Source organism: Papio anubis, chromosome 4, assembly GCF_008728515.1.
Source record: "Papio anubis isolate 15944 chromosome 4, Panubis1.0, whole genome shotgun sequence".
NCBI classification, from domain to species: Eukaryota; Metazoa; Chordata; class Mammalia; order Primates; family Cercopithecidae; genus Papio; species Papio anubis.
Window position 1 is genome coordinate 80,963,587 of NC_044979.1, and position 14,233 is coordinate 80,977,819.

At 36.7% G+C, this 14,233-nt stretch overlaps 1 protein-coding gene and 1 pseudogene across 12 annotated transcripts in view; one reads left to right on the forward strand and one right to left on the reverse strand.

The window, feature by feature from the left end:
- Nucleotides 1-14,233, forward strand: part of PHF14 (PHD finger protein 14) — a 214,539-nt gene that overhangs the window by 24,320 nt on the left and 175,986 nt on the right. The window lies entirely within an intron of this gene.
- LOC101013900 lies at nt 7,452-8,035 on the reverse strand (annotated as a pseudogene).

Genomic DNA, 14,233 nt, shown 5'->3' on the forward strand with positions numbered 1-14,233 from the left:
TAGGCTAGCACAGTAGTTTTAAGTGATTGAATTGGTTGCTAACATTTAAACATTGGGAAATCTTACACATTTAGGATATCAAGCTGCTTTTGCAAAGTTCTGGTGGTACTAGAGTTTTTTGCTGCTGTTGTCGCTGTTGTTGTTTTAAGTGATGGAGTGTCCCAGGCTTGCCTCAAACTCCTGGGCTCAAACAGTCTTCTTATTTCAGCTTCCCAAGTAGCTGCAACTAAAGGCACTAAAGGCATATGCCTGCCCTTGCAGTAGTTTTCAGTTTCTTCTAGCACAATCTGCTGGAGCTGAATAAGGCTGCTCCCTGCTAGTAAGGCCTGTGGTCTCCAGTTCACCACAGTGGTCTCTCAAACCACTTACTCATTTTTGTTAGTTGCCTAGTCCCTGGAGATATTTGAATATATAGTTCCTCATCTGCTTTGAGGGTACTGTCTCTTGTTGCTGATACTTGGGCTGCTGATGCCTTGTGGTCTCAATGTCTCACATCTATAATAGTTAAGCAACTCTTTTACTATAGCTTTTACTTTAGGACACAAGCTTGAGCCCACTGGGGACTAGTTCCATGTAAATTTCAAAATGAACCTCGCTCTGTGGTCTGTTTTTGAGTCATGTTTTGCTCCTTGGACTCTTAACTTAGGATGAGTTCTTTCCCAGTAGATTCATTCTTCACATAAACATAGATTTCTGTAAGGGCACAATATTAGTTCCACTGACATGCTTACAGCTATTAAAAGTTCATAATAGGACTCCTGCTTCAGATGAATAGCCTCAGTACTGGAAAATCTACCTTCTTTCCAAAGTAGCTTTGATTTTCAGAAACATTTAAAAAGTCTGAATCAAGGCAGACAAATGAGATGATCAAGCTGAGTGGTAATGCCAATTAAGTCAACAGGATGTTGTATCTATATAAAGTCATGTAACAACTCTTCTTGTGTAATTGATTTAACTGGCTTTGATGGCAGTCCAAGTTATAAATATTTTTGAGACTTTGCTAATGATAACTCATTTAATTCCCAAAACTAGTTAATGAGAATTGGAGACCTATTTTTATTACAGAGAAGGAAGAAAGTTAGAGAAGGAGAGGGAAATTGATGCATAAATAGGGAAGCTGAATAGTCTTTCACCTCTTTAGGTGAATCTTTATGTTATATAATTAATTTGTTGGTAGTAGTTTGAATTCTGTGAACTTTATATATGTTCCAAGTAAAGACGCAAAAAGGTAAAAAATAAATTTTGACTTAAAAAATTATGCTACTACTTTCATCCTCTAGTTTAAATAATTTCCCATTTCCCTTTTAAATTTTGGAGTTTCTGTTGTATGATTGATTTTGTATGTTGTGTGATTGGAGTTTCTGTTGTATGATGTGGAGTATCTTTTCATATGCTTATTTGCCTTTTTTGGTTTTTTTGGATGGAGTCTTGCTCTGTTGTTCCGGCTGGAGTGCAGTGGGGTAATCTTGGCTCACTGCAACCTCTGTCTTCCAGGTTCCTGTGATTCTCGTGCCTCAGCTTCCTGTATAGTTGGGATTACAGGCGCACACCACCACACCTGGCTAATTTTTTAGTTTTAGTAGAGACGGGGTTTCGCCATGTTGGCCAGGCTGGTCTCAAACTCCTGACCTCAAGTGATCCACCTGCCTTGGCCTCCCAAAGTGTTGGGATTACAGGCGTGAGCCACCACATCAACCCTTATTTGCCTTTTGTATATCTTCTTGGATGAGGTGTCTATTCAGATCTTTTGCCCATTTTAAAAAATTGGGTTGTTTTCTTATTGTTAAGTTTTAAGACTTCCTTGTATATTTTGGATAACAGTTCTTTATCAGATAGGTCTTTTGCAAATATTTTCTCCCAGTCTGTAGCTTATCTTTTTATTCTCTTGACAGTATCTCTCACAGAGCAGAAGTTTTACATTTTAATGGAGTCCAACTTATAAATTATTTCTTTTCTTTATTATGCTTTTGGTCTTGTATCTAAAAAGTCGTTGCTATGCTGAAGGTTATCTAGATTTTCTCCCATGTTATTTTCTAGTTTTATAATTTTTTAATTGTAAATTTTCTTAATTAAAAATTTTAAAATTTTTACAATTTTGCCTTTCACATTTGGGGTCTGAATTAATATTTGTTACGAGTATAAGGCCTGTCTCTGAATTAATTATTTTGCACGTGTGTGTTCAGTTGTTCTATCACCATTTGTTAAAAAAGCTGTCTGTGCTCCGTTGTATTGCCTTTGCTCCTTTGTCAAAGATCAGTTGACTGTATTTATTTGGGTCTTTCTCTGGGCTCAGTTTGTTCGTCGACTGACCTATTTGTCTGTTCTTTGATTAATACCACACTGTCTAGATTACTGCAGCTTCATAGTAAGTCTTGAAATTGAGTAGTGTTACCCCTTTGACTTGTTTTTTTTCCTTCAATATTATGTTAGCTCTTCTGGGTTTTTGCTTCTCCATGTAAACTTTAGAGTCAGTTTGCAATATCTACAAAATTACATGCTGGAATTTTGACTGGAATTGTATAGAATCTATACATCAAGTTGGGAAGAAATGACATCTTGACAATATTGAGCTTTTTTATTCATGAACATAATAAACATTTATTTATTTAGTTATTTGATTTTTTTCATCAGAGTTTTGTAGTTTTCTTCATAGAGATCTTGGCAATATTTTGTTAGATTTTTATCTAAGTATTTTTTGGGGGGTGCTAATGTAAGTGGAATTTTGTTTTTAATTTCAATTCTACTTGTTCATTGCTTTCATAAGAAAGCAGTTGGCTTTTGTATATTAACTTTGTATACTGCAGTCTTGCTATAATTGCTTTTTAGTTCCAGGAAATTTTTGGCTACTCTTCCAGATTTTCTACTTAGACAGTCATGTCATTTGAAAGCAAAGATGATTTTCTTTCTTTCTTTCCAGTGTGTATGTTTTTATTTCCCTTTCTTGTCTAAAAAACAGTAGTGACAGAGAACTTCCTTGCCTCATACCTCATCTTTGTGGGCAAGCTTCTAGTTTCTCATTGTTAAGTATGATGTTAGCTATAGGTTTTTTTGTAGAGTTTCTTTATGCTCTAGTTGAGGAAATTACTCCTTATTTCTGTTTGTGTGTGTGTGTGTGTGTGTGTGTTTTAACTTGTTTGTCTGTTTTGAGACAGAGTCTCACTCTGTTGCCCAGGCTGGAGTGCAGTGGCGCAATTTGGGCTCACTGCAACCCCCACCTCCTGAGTTCAAGTGATTCTCCTGCCTCAGCCTCCCCTAATGTGTGTATAATTTTAAAAGGTGCTTCAAGATTCCTCATGTAGGAGATGGGGAGGATCATCCTTTGAGAGACGTTGGTTTAGAAGAAAGTAAGAATGGGGCGATAAAAGGAACTCTACAATGTGGATGATGTCATGCTGGAGCTTAGACAGCCACAGGTATAGATCATGGGAGGAGCCAGAGCAATGTAGAATGAAGCATGGTTCCTGGTATAAGGCAAGTATAAGGTTGACAATGAGGTTTCTAAAAATTAAGACTTTTTATTTTATTTATTTATTTATTTTGAAACGGAGTTTTGCTCTTGTTGCCCAGGCTGGAGTGCAATGGAGCGATCTCAGCTCACTGCAACCTCCACCTCCTGGGTTCAAGCAATTCTCCTGCCTCAGCCTCCCAGAGTAGCTGGGACTACAGGCATGCACCACCATGCCTGGCTAATTTTTTGTATTTTTATTAGAGACGGGGTTTCTCCATGTTGGTCAGGCTGGTCTCGAACTCCTCTGCCTCTGGTGATCCACCTGCCTCTGCCTCCCAAAGTGCTGGGATTACAGGTGTGAGCCACTGTGCCCGGCCAAAAATTAAGATTTTTTATTCCTCTTAATAACGGTTAGGGCAAGCACAGGAAAGAAGAGGCAAAAATGAAATGCTGATGACAAAAAGTAACGATGTGAGCGCCAATAGAAGGTTGAGGGTCAGTGCAGATGGAAGCTTGGGTAGTATCTGCTAAACCAGATGTGCCTCCTCTTGCTCCAGCTCTTCTACTGTTTTCAGGTTGATTTTTCTTTCTTTTTTTTTTTTTTTTTTTTGAGACGCAGTCTTGCTGTGTCGCCAGGCTGGAGTGCAGTGGCATGATCTCGGCTCATTGCAATCTCCGCCTCCCAGGTTCAAGCGATTCTCCTGCCTCAGCCTCCCGAGTAGCTGGGATTACAGGCATGCACCACCACACCCAGCTAATTTTTGTATTTTTAGTAGGGATGGGGTTTCACCATGTTGGCCAGGATGGTCTTGATCTCCTGACCTCATAGTCTGCCCCACTTGGCCTCCCAAAGTGCTGGTGCATATCTGTTCATATTATTTTCTGCTTAAAATCAGTCCCTTAAAAATAAAGTTCACACTAATAGCAAGACTCTCTGGAATCCCATACCACTTGCCTTTTTCTCCAGTGTTTGGGGGCTTTCATATATGCTTTTCTTTTTACCCAGATTCCTCTTGTTCCACAAATATAACCTAAATATATAGACGTTAAGCCAGTGTTTACCATTTGTCTTCCTGTTATTTGGATATTTGAAAAATCTTATTTTTAATTTTATTTTTAAAGATTTTATTGTGTATATTTAAGGTATACAATGTGTTGTTATGGGATTCATATAGATAGTAAAAAGGTTACTGTAGTGAAGGAAATGAACATATCCATCATCTCACATAATTACCCAATTTTTAAAAAGTTTACCAAGTCCATCCTTCTGCAGAACTTACTCATTTTTTTGTTTTTGTGAGAACAGCAGCTAAAATTTACATTTAGCATGAATCCCATACACAGTACAAGTTTATTACCTTGAAAAATCTTAATTCATTAAAATATTTTTTCTTAATTATAAGTAACATGTGAGCAGATATGTAAAATAGTTATGCTTTCTGTCTCAACTCTACTTCTTTTTGCATAGGGAATCACTGTTAACAATTTGGTGTGAATCTACCCCATCTGTCCCTGGTACCTTGTGTACCAGGGGTTTTTTAACTTTATTTTATTATGTAGATATATGTCCATTGTAGAAAACATCAGTAGAAATAAGCTAAGAAAACATCTCCCAGGTGGGCGTGGTGACTCACACTTGTAATCCCAGCAATCTGGGAGACTGAGGTGGGTGGATCACTTGAGCTTAGGCGTTTGAGACCAGCTGGGGCAATGTGGTGAAACCCGGTCCCTACAAAAAATACAAAAATTAGCCAGGTGTGGTGGCTTGCGCCTGTAATCCCAACTACTTGAGGGGCTGAGGCAGAGGATCACTTGAGCCAGGGAGTTCGAGGCTTCAGTGAACCAAGATTGCACCACTGCATTCCAGTGTGGGCTGCAGAGGAAGACTTTGTCTCAAAAAAAAAAAAAAAAGAAAAAGAAAACATCTCTCATAATTATACCACCTAGAGGTAAATATGCTTAAAACTTTAGTTTTTGTGTTTGTTCTTCCAGGCTTTTTTTTTTTTTCTGCTTGCTCATGCATATACACAAATATATATTTTTAATTTAATAGCCAATAATATGCACACTTTTCTTATAATCTCTATACCTCTATTATCACTATGGTTTCTCCACACCCCACAGGATCCATTCAGGTACCATGAGTTGTACTTGTGTTATATCTCTTTAGTCTCCATTAATCTAGAACAATTTTTCTCCCTTTTGATGGTGTTCATGATGTTGACATATTGAAGAATCTTAGTTTTTAGAATGTCATATTGAATACCTCTCAGTCTGGATATATCTTATTGTTTTCTTGTGATTAGATTCAGTTTAAACTTTTTTTTTTTTGGTAAGAGTATTTTTTGTAAGATGTATAATGTGGCTGGGTGTGGTGGCTCATGCCTGTAATCCCAGCACTTTGGGAGGCCAACGTGGGTGGGTCTCTTGAAGTCAGGAGTTCGAGACCAGCCTGGCCAACATGGCAAAACCCCGTCTCTACTAAAAATACAAAAATTAGCCTGTAATCCCAGCTAGTTGGGAGGCTGAGGCATGAGAATAGCTTGAACCTGGGAGGTGGAGGTTACAGTAAGCCAAGATTGTGTCACTGCACTCCAACCTGGGCAACAGAGTGAGATTCTGTCTCAAAAAAAAAAAAAAAAAAGTCTAATATCAATTTATTGCATTATTGGTGATAGTTCAGGTGGTGTCAACCACAGACCTCTTAATTTTAAAGGTTTTTTTTTTTCTATTTGTAATTAATGAGAAATCTGTGGGGTAATAACTTTGAGACTTTGTTAATATGCCATTCTCTAGCAACTTTCCGCTTAATAGTTTTAGCATCCTTGTCAAAGTCACTGATTACAATTACACTGATTACATATGTGGGCTGCAAGATGGAAATTTGCTAATTCTAATTCTAATTCCTCTTACATTTGTTAGGAAGCATTTACTGTGTAAAGAAATTCTCTTCACTTTTTTTCCTTTTCAATATTACCATGAGCTCATATGTTGTAATTTGTTAACTGATTGCTGTTTCTGATACTTGTTACATTGTCCAAATTTGACCAGTGAGAGTCCTTTAAGCAGGCTCTTATATATACACAAACACTTCTCTCTCTCTCTCTCACTCTTTCTCTGTTCTGTCCACCACTTTTCTCTCTCCACCTCTAAATAAATTGGATAAATCGCAAAGATATTTTTCCGCAACTTGCTTTGTTTCACTCATCTGTTAATTCTGTAATTCTTCTCATGTCAGTGTATATGGGACATTTCATTCTTTTTAATGATACATAGAATGGCTCAACCATAATGTACTTATTTTTTTGTTTCAAGTTTTTCACTTATGTATAGTGCTGACAAACATGTGCCATGTATATATATGTAATAATTTCTGTGGGATAGATACCTAGAAGTAAAACTTGTTTTATTTTTTTGAGACGAAGTCTCGTTCTGTCGCCGGCCTGGAGTGCAAAGGCGCGATCTCGGCTCACTGCAACCTTTGCCTCCTGGGTTCAAGCGATTCTCCCACCTCAGCCTCCTGAGTAGCTGGGACTACAGTCGTGTGCCACTACGCCCGGCTAATTTTTGTGTTTTGAGTAGAGACGGGATTTCACCATGTTGGCCAGGATGGTCTGGATCTACTGACCTTGTGATCTGCCCACCTCGGCCTCCCAAAGTGCTGGGATTACAGGGAAGTAAAATTTCTGAGTCAAAAGATAAGTGTATTTAAACTTTTAAAAACCATTTCCAGATTGACTACCAAAAAGACTGTAGTAATTACCAGCAATGCACAAACTGCTTGATAACATTACATATTTGTAAATTTTATTTTATTCTTTTGGATATAATCTCTTTATTATAATGTGCATTCACCTTATTAAGAATTAAGTTTGGTATCTTGTGGCCATTTGCCACATTTTGTTTTCTCTTACTTGCCTGTCATTTTCTTAGTCATTTCTTTTCTTCTTTTTTTCTGGTGAAAACATATACATATATTTAGAATTAGCCAGCTGGACCGGGTTTAGATGATCCCAATTTTGGTGGCAACATTCAAAGCATTGTAATCAGGAGCCAGTCGAACATATGTCTTCTTCTCTCCATCAGGCCGAATTAGGGTGTTGACCTTGACCACATCAATGTCATAGAGCTTCTTCACAGCCTGTTTGATCTGGTGCTTGTTTGCTTTAATATCCACAATGAACACAAGTGTGTTGTTGTCTTCTATCTTCTTCATGGCCGACTCAGTGGTCAGCAGAAACTTGATAGTGTAATAGTCAAGCTTGTTTCTCCAGGGGGCACTCTTCCAACGATATCTGCGCTGCCTCCGGAGTCTCAGTGTCTTGGGCTGCTGGAAGGTGGGTGACGTGCGGATCTTCTTTTTTTGGTGGCTGTGGACACCTTTCAACACTGCCTTCTTGGCCTTAAAAGCCTTCGGTTTGGCTTCAGCATTAGGAGGGGCAGGAGCTTCCTTCACTTTCGGTGCCATCTTGTGAAAAGCATAGTCATTTCTTGGCCTCGCGCGGTGACTCACGCCTGTAATCCCAGCACGTTGGGAAGCCAAGGCATGTGGATCACCTGAGGTCAGGAGTTTGAGACCAGCCTGGCTAACGTGGTGAAACTCCCTTCTCTACTAAAAATACAAAAAATTTGCCAGGCGTGGTGGTGGGCGCCTGTAATCCCAGCTACTCGGGAGGCGGAGGCAGGAGAATCGCTTGAACCCAGGAGGCGGAGGTTGCAGTGAGCCGAGATCGCGCCAATGCACTCCAGCTTGGGTAACAAGAGCGAAACTCCGTCTCAAAAAAAAAAAAAAAAAGACAAGCTTAGTCGTTAGATTCTCTTTGTCTCTTTTCTCATTGACTTACTGGAATTATTTTTTTAATGTTCGTTGTCTGTTATGTGTTGCAAATATTTTCCATCCTTGCAAATATTTTTTATGTTTTCCATCCTGTTCTGTATCCTTTAACTTTGTGATTTTTTTTGTTGTTTACAATTTTCTGTACGGTTAACACGTATAGATTTTTTTTTCCCCTTAACTCTTTTGGGACTAGCTTTTAAGTTTCAAAATGAATTTTTATCTAAAACTCAATCTAAAGAAAGGGACATTTTTAAAAGTGTAATAAGCAGCTAGTGTTGCTAGAGTCTTCTGTTCCTAAATTCACGTGCTTACAGTGACAGACTTCCATATTGTAATTCAGCCATGCAATTTTTAAAAAACATCTCATGGTTAAATATGAACTTCATGAATACTCTATTTAGAGAAAACTGTTCGCCTATCATAATACATGAATATTAAATAAAATGTGGAAAATATAGAACAGAGAGAAGAAAAACATTTCTAATTGTCCTAATATCCAGACAGCCATAGTATTTTGTTGCATTTCTTTTATCTTCTTTTTTTTTTTTTTTGAGAAATATGCTTATTCTCAAGTAATTGCATAAAGATTTTTAAGTTGAGATTTTGCTAAAAGGTAGTACACCAAATTTTGCTTATTGAATTTATGATTGTTTACTGTAATTACTTTTCAGAGTGCTCGCTTCATCTAAATCTCTTTTCTTTTTGAAATTTGAGGGCTGCAGCGTCTCACTTAGTATAAATACCTTTGTGGGAAGATCTTCTAATATTAGGGTACCTCTGACCATGATGTCACTTATCCTGATATCCTGATTGCAGTGTGTCTGAAGGAAAATGTCAGGTATATGTTAGTACATGACAGAAGTTAGGTAGTGTACTTACCAGCAGTTGCCCTCTGGTTTAGTTGCTATTCATTAAATGAGATAAGGCTTACTAAGAGATGTTTCCCCCTATTTTTCAGTTTACTGTTAGCCTAGCCCAAGGCCATTTTTGTTTTTTAGCGTATGCAAAAAGATATCCTTAGGAGTGTTTACTGGATAGTTGAATATGTTCAAGTTATAACCATTTGGTACGTTACTTCTTTTATGCTTTAGGACGGGGGTCCCCAACCAGGTGGTACTGGTCTTTGGCCTGTTAGGAACTGGGCCTCACAGCAGGGGGTGAGCGGCTGGTGAGCGAGCATTACTGCCTGAGCTCCACCTCCTGTCAGATCAGTGGCAGCATTGGATTCTCATGGAAGCGCAAACACTATTGTGAACTGCACATGTGAGGGATCTAGGTTTCATACTTCTTATGAGAATGTGATGCCTGATGATCTGAGGTGGGACAGTTTCATCCAAAATAATCCCCTTGTCCCATCCATGGAAAAATTGTTTTTCACGAAACCAGTCCCTGGTGTCACTGCTTTAGGATATGTTTCTGACAAGTATTATGCATGTTGTAGGTACTGTCTTTCTCGTAAACAATATTACTCATTTTAAAATCTTTTTTTGGCCGGGTGCGGTGGCTCACACCTGTAATCCCAGCACTTTGGGAGGCCAAGGTGGGCGAATCACGAGGTCAGGATATCGAAACCATCCTGGCTAACATGGTGAAACCCTGCCTCTACTAAAAATCCAAAAAAAATTAGCCGGGCATGGTGGCGGGTGCCTGTGGTTCCAGCTGCTTGGGAGGCTGAGGCAGGAGAATGGCGTGAACCTGGAGGCGGAGCTTGCAGTGAGCCAAGATCATGCCACTGCACTCCAGCCTGGGTGACAGAGTGAGACTCCATCTCAAAAAAAAAAAAAAAAAAAAAATTAAAAAAAAATCTTTTTTATTGATGAATTTCATAGTCAAAAGTCTAATATATTAAGTACAGAAAAAGTGTTTTAAATTTTTAAATGACAACTTTTATATACCTGTTTTATATATACTGAAATATAATTAGGATAAATATTATTAAACACATACTGCAGATGAAGTAACTAAGCTTCAGAGATTTGGTTTGTTCAAAGTTACATAGCTAGAAGGTGGAAGACTGGAAGTCCACTGGCCCCTCTGTGAAAAGCTGAATGAGGAACATTTCCACTGATTGGAATTATCCATACCTTTATATAACTCAAAACAATTGTAAACACATTTTTTTTCTTAAATATGAGTTGTGTGCATAGCATATATTAGTCAAAGATTGATCCTAATTAAATGGCCATAGAAATGTGTCTTCTATATTACCCATTGGAAACACATTGAGCACATATGAAATGAGTTTTAAGTGTTTATACATTGTTTATTTTGTTTACCCATGTGAAAAAGAAAATATTTTTCCCATACTTATGTTTTATATGGAAGAGAGAAAGATTTTAGAATGTATTTAGTCACTAATTAAAATGAATTGGAGCAGATATACAGTGCTAGAACTTTGGTCTAGATCTCAGTAAACCCAACAGGTATGACAGAGAAATATGGGATAAGTGGCAAGTAAAAGTGGCAAGTAAAGAACTCTATAAAGATAATGACACAGTATGGATCATTTTTCAGGGACAGCGAAGCTGAAGAAAAAATACGTACACACTTGCTGGTTGTTCTTTGAACTTGCACAACACTAGTCTTCCAGATTACAAAGGAAGAATTTCCTGGGAATGGATTTCAGAATCATTCCTGAGATTGTTTGTAGGAGATTTAAAACTCTGTGCAAATGTGCACGTTTGCTATGTGTGTGGAATATTCTTTAAAAATGTAATTGAAAATTTTCTTTATTATAAAAAAGTAAACTGCTGTGATTTACCTTGATTTGGCTGAATGAAGTTAATAAATTGGATAGCTCCTTAAGGGCTTTATTCTCTTGGTAATTGCCTACTTCTGTGAATGCAGATTTTATCTAGTTTGAATTTGTTTCAAAGGAACATTATTTTGTAAAGAAAATATGTATTTTTTCCCATGTGGTATTGCATAGCACATTGAGAAAATAGATTGATGATGATTGTTTCGTTTTATGATTTTTCTTTGAATATAACATTTTGCTCTTTTGTTGGAAATAAAACTGATCCCAAGAAGAAAATTGTATTTCCTTTTAATTTTATGATAGTGCATTTAAAATAATACATATCTAGACAAGGTGATGAAGATGATGATTGCCAACCACAATTTAATGACATTAAAGAAATTAATGAGTTTCGATTCCTTTGCTTATCTTGTGTGTTACAGTCTAACTCCTTTTAAATATTTTCTTTGACATTTTATATGACTTTCAGATTGTGTGTGTACATATGATATATATAGTTATGTATTAAAGTATATTAAAATATTAAATGAAATTATATAGTTTAATTTATAACTATTAATTTTAACTATATTTAGCATAACTATTAACATAGTATATATGAAATAAATCCATATATTATGTATAATATATATACACACACATGCATAATCTGAAAAAATATTTATATTTTTTTGAGACGAGATTTTTGCTCTGTTGCCCAGGCTGGTTCACTGCACCCTCCACATCCCAGGCTAAAGTGATTCTCCCACCTCAGCCTGTCTAGCAGCTGAGACTATGGTGTGTGCCACCATGCTTGGCTAAACTCTGTTTTGTGTTTTTTGTAGAGGCAGGGCCTCACTATGTTGCCCAGGCTGGTCTCAAACTCTTGGGCTCAAGCGATCATCCTGCCTCAGCCTCCCAAAGCGTTGGGATGGCAGGCATGAACTACAAGGCTTGGCTGACTTTCAGATTTTATTAAAATTCCCTGTTATAAAACCTTTGAATAGCAAAGGATAAACAATTAAACAGTTGCTTGAAGCAGCTTGTGTAAGTCATAGTTGCAAACCAACTTTTTAGTTTTTTGCTTACTATTAGGCTATTTTAATTTAGATATATATTAGGTAAGTAGTATTTTAATGAAATATATGTAACCATTGACATATAATGAAATCTAGTTAATTAATGTTGGTAATTTAAAATTATTTACTAATTTTATATGGCTCTTTTTCTTTCTCATGGCTGATTTGTTTAACTCAGTATTCATTCATTTATATACTGTAGTTATTTATTTATTTTAGTTGAATTTCTTTAATGGCTGTGAGAGGTGACTCTCCAATTTAGGCTCCTGGTTGTCTGGTTAGTGTTTACCAGTTCAAATAATCACATGATCTTACGTTGGCTAAAGTCTTTTAGGAGACGATCATGTTAAATGTTTCTCATCATGGCTTATTTAATGTCATCAGTTTGTTGGGGGTTACTTTGGGTGCCCCTTAGAACTTGGCCCCAAGACCTACCCTCTTAGAATAAACCTGGTCAAAAGGATGTTGGGATGGTTGCTATTTCATCTTTAGAAATGACCTATCTTGAGATGTAACACATGTGTCTTAGGAGACTGGAGAAATGCCCAAACCTACAGGTGATACATCAGGACTAGAATTAAGTTGCAATGTATTCATTATTATATGTGCTTTAAATTGTTTCTTTGAAGGATGTTTTACATAAGGGCAGTGTGTTCCTTTTTAGAGGAAGGGAAATTTGATAATGAGAAGTTAGTGTGTGTCCATTACATTTGGGAAGAAGAAATCTATTTGGGAGTCATGACTATCATCAGTAGAGAAGTGTACTTTATTGTTGGTTATCAGTAAGTAGTTCAGCATGGTTTTTAATAGTCTGAATGAAATACTGTCTCAGAACTTTTCAATTTCCATTTATCAGATTCCATGTTTATTATACTTTGGTGGTAGTAATACAAACTTCTAGGCATCTTGATGCTGAGAAAGTTATTTATGATTATGGATGCGACATTGCTTACTAGCAGATTTTGTTGGTTTCTCAGGTACTGACAGCCTCATCAATACTGAGTTCATAGACAAAATTGAGTTATAGGAATTTTAATGATCAAAACCTGATTTACCAAGATATTGTCAATGAAGTCCTGCCTGAATTTCTTATTGCAGCTTTGATAAATAATCTACTCTTTTAAACTCAGAATCAAGGAAAATACTTTGACTTTATAAAAATTTTAGGCAGATTTGGAAGCCTAAATAGTAACTTTAAATATACAGTCACCCCTCAGTATAACTAGGGGATTGGTTCCAGGACCCCTGCAGATACCAAAATTAGCCCATATTCAAGTCCCACAGTTGGACTTGGGGAACTTGGGTTTATGAAAAGTTGATGCTTTGTATGTGTGAGTTTTGTATCCCACAAGTGTATTTTCACTCCGTATTGTGTTGAAAGAAATCCACGTATAAGTGCATCTGACCAGTTCAAACCTGTGTTGTTCCATTGTCAACTGTAACTTGTAATTCCAGAGATGTATATAAGGAAACTTTGCTTTTGATTATTGGAGGGCAGTTGAATTGAAGTATGACATGTCCTACTCTAAAATGTAAAGAACATTGCCAGGTTATCTTGTTGGTTGGGAGTGTTCATGAGAATCTTTAAGGATTTTTATTACCTTAGCTGCCTAAGTAATATGATGAACTTCTCTCAGAATATTTAGTTTTGTGAGTGATAAGAGGAAAAAAGAGAATGACATACTGTTTTCATCCATTTCAGTTATAGACAAATTTTCACAGAAGACAGAATAATTTAAAATTTTTAAACAGATTAAATACATCATATAGTTAGAGATTGGCTCAGTTGTGCGTGGAACTCAGTCTGTCTAACGTTATTACTCTGAACTTTTCAAACTGTTCTATAGTTTTAGGTGTGTAACTTTGCTTTTACAATTGTATTACACCTGTTTATATTACAATCTGCCACCTCCAAAATTAGATCAAAGACTTTTTTGTTTGTATGTTTGTTTTGCATGAGTTTGGTCTTTTATATACATATTTTAGTACCTGGTACAAAGGGACCTCAATAAGTATTTACCAACCAATAATTAACTAATCTAAATTCTTTAATGACAACTTATATTTTTATGTTTTATATTTTTATTTTTTATGAGATGGAATTTTGCTGTTGGCACCCAGGCTGGAGTGCA